This window comes from Podarcis liolepis (genome assembly GCF_965112155.1).
Source record: "Podarcis liolepis genome assembly, chromosome: 4".
Classification (NCBI taxonomy): domain Eukaryota; kingdom Metazoa; phylum Chordata; class Lepidosauria; order Squamata; family Lacertidae; genus Podarcis; species Podarcis liolepis.
This window is the reverse complement of record NC_139558.1, coordinates 24,104,070-24,107,509: the sequence shown is the minus strand read 5'-3', so window position 1 is coordinate 24,107,509 and position 3,440 is coordinate 24,104,070.

Genomic DNA, 3,440 nt, shown 5'->3' with positions numbered 1-3,440 from the left:
CCTGCCCTTCCAGTGAGCACTCAGGGCTGATTTCCTTAAGAATGGATAGGTTTGATCTTCTTGCAGTCCATGGGACTCTCAAGAGTCTCCTCCAGCACCATAATTCAAAAGCATCAATTCTTCGGCGATCAGCCTTCTTTATTGTCCAGCTTTCACCTCCACACATCACTACTGGGAAAACCATAGCTTTAACTATACTCCATGCCCTCCAACATTTGTCCGATGCAAATAGGGATGTCCTAAGGAAAAGCGAGACACTCCAGGATCAAATCAGAAACCCGGATGCTACTGTTCTGCCTTCACCAATGGAGATGGTATGCCTCTGTGTGCCAGCTGCTGAAAACCGCTGGGTAGGGCAAGCATGCTCCTGTGCTCAGGTCCCGCTTGAAGGCTTCCCATGGACATCTGGTTGGCCAGTGTAAGAACAGGATGTGGGGCTAAGTGGGCCACTGGCCTGATCCAGCTGTTCTGCCATTATCACATGCTGATTTGCTGGGAGTGAATATGCAGAGCTGTGTTCCACAAATGTTTCAGAAATGAACAAAGCAAAGCTAAAACTATGCCGTAAACTGACATGTTGTTTGTGGGGTCCCACAGCGTGGTAAACAGATCTCCTTTTGGAATCTCAAGACTGGGACACATCAGATGCAGTGTAAATTGGGCGTTTGCTGTTAGTATTAATTACCTCTCAAGTGCACCGAATACGGCTCATTTATATTCAGAACAATCCCCCTAGAATAAGTAAAGAAGAAAGACAGAACAACCAGAAGCGCAAGAAGAAATAAAAGATCAATGAATGGCAAAAAAGAGTGTTCTAAACTTTTTTCTCCAGCTGCCTTAAAGGATCGTCCTCAAAAATCAACTATAGATGTGTAGCTGACATGCAACTTCTAACGCTGATAGGTGGCAGCAGGGATTTCTCTAGAGAAAACATAGTGCTTGATGATCATGTATTTGTCTTGTTACTTGCCTTGTAAGACAGCTAATTATTGCAGAGGTATCCAGAGTTATGGCAGGTGACAGAAATATCGAGGACACAATATTGTATAAAGAAACAGTGTAAATCTAATGAATAGTCTGGGGAGGGGGGTTTCAGGGAGGGGGGATTTTGCCTCACACCCTGAAAACTACAAGCTATGTTGTTCTAAGTTCCAGTTGGATCATCTGTCTGGCCCATCCATCAACGCCATACTGTCATAGGTAGATATCCTCACAAAGGATGCAACATACAAGACTGTGTTCTCCAAAGGTCTTCTTCAAGGGATCCAGTTGTGATTAACTAGAGATCAACTAAGGACAGTCATGCCATGTGTGTTCTCTGTACCCCTGCTCCAGCTCAGGTAATTATTTCAAGCAATTTTGCAAAGATACTGAAGTTCCAAACACCTCAATGACTATCTGTCAGAGTTGTTCATGCTTATGGATTCCAACAGCCCAGTTTCCACCCCAGTTTTGATCTATGTCTCTTGCCTAGCAACATGGAACTTCAGATGGTTCCACCATCATCCCAGCACAGATAACAGGGGATGTGGCAGATCAAAATGTTTTCCAGGAAGACTCCCTCTCCTTTGGCTTGACCTCCACAAATGCTAAGGCTGCTCTTGAATGCTGTTGTCTAAGTACAGGCAAATGAAAAGTTCATTCCCTACAACTGATCTTTCATCAGATTGTGAGACGGGACCATTGCGCCCGTTTTATACAGAGTCAAGTGAGGTTTGCCCCTAAACCTACACGTAGCAAGAAAGTTCAATGACTCACCGCTCCCTGATGGTGTTCCTGTACAAACTACATGTTCGTGTTTATCACATTTATACTTTACATTTGTAGATTCAGTGGTACCTCGGGTTAAGTACTTAATTCATTCCGGGGGTCTGTTCTTAACCTGAAACTGTTCTTAACCTGAAGCACCACTTTAGTTAATGGGGCCTCCTGGAGCACAATTTCTGTTCTCATCCTGAAGCAAAGTTCTTAACCTGAAGCACTATTTCTGGGTTAGCAGAGTCTGTAACCTGAAGCGTATGTAACCCGAGGTACCACTGTGTGTGTTTATCACATTTATACTTTACATTTGTAGATATGCACATCAACCACTGAGTATGTAGCGTACTGAAAGATGTTTAGAATAAACAGCTATACCAATATATGTTTATATAAGTGAATATTGGAATAGGAGGTGACAACAACTTGTGACCTGTCAGTGATCCACACCAGTAAAACACTAGCACAAAAGCATGCACAATCAGAACCAGGAATTTAAACAATTAAAAAATGAATGCAATCAACAGTTGTGCAAACTAGCTAGAACCAGTTCTAGTGAAGGACCGCATAAAACTAATAATCATCAGAATGAACCTGTTTTAATAGTGTTTCTTCTCATTCCCAATTCTGCAGTACCAAGTATAAGTAGATTGGACACAGTAAATAATGAAACAGTATAATGTTTTGTACCTAATACAGAGCTTTGTAAGAGAGGCAGGAATCATACCAGGGCTTATATCACAATTGACATGTTAATAATTTGTTGCTGCCTCGTCTCTTGTTAGGAAATCAGTAGGAATGTCCTTTTCAGTATTTATGAAGGATGACAGGGAAGTGCTGTTCAGAAGCTCTTGATCGGTGTTGGCATAAATGTGCAATTTCGTTTATTTTGTTTTGCTGATGGAAGTTGACAGGAATTCAAGACTGTGGTTAGCAGCCTTGTCTCATGCATTGATAATCAGATACATTCAAAGAAGGGGTGCCACAAAGTTCAGGTGTCAGCTGGCTCCTTTCCATTTAGCAGCCCTCGAAACCACCTGTAGATCAAAAGGAGGAGATGCATATCCTTCCTCTGTGGCCTCTGTGCAGAGATGGGATGCTTTTTGGGACCTGATGGCAATCTGATCAAGTGTAGAAAGAAGAAGAGCATTGCGATGGCCAGGGCCACACCAAAGGTCGCTGTTTCTGTGTTGTGTCTCTCTATGTGCACACGTGTGTTTTTGACCCCAGCCATCACTGGGTGAACCATTGCCAATACCATTCTAGTTTCTTCTCTGCAATGAAAAAAGGAATTCAGAACAAAAAAATCTAGTCCTACTAGTGTGGCATAGTAGTTAAGAGTGTTGGATTAGGACCTAGGAGACCAGGAGTCAAATTCCCAGTCAGCCATGAAGCTTGCTGGGTCTCCTTAGGTTAGTCTCTCAGCCTAAACTACCTCACAAGGTTGTTGTGGGACTAAATGAGGGAGAGAACTGTATACGCCACTTTGAGCTCTTTGGAGGAAAGGCGGGATATAAAAGCAATAATAATAATACTTGGACTCTTGAGTTCCTGCATCTGAAAAAGGAAAACAAAACAAAACTGCCTGAGTTGGTAGCCCTGGCGATACCCTTGGCAACCACTGGAACACTGGGCGCCCTTGGTGATGTTGTTACCGTGGTAGCCACAAAAGCTCTGACGCG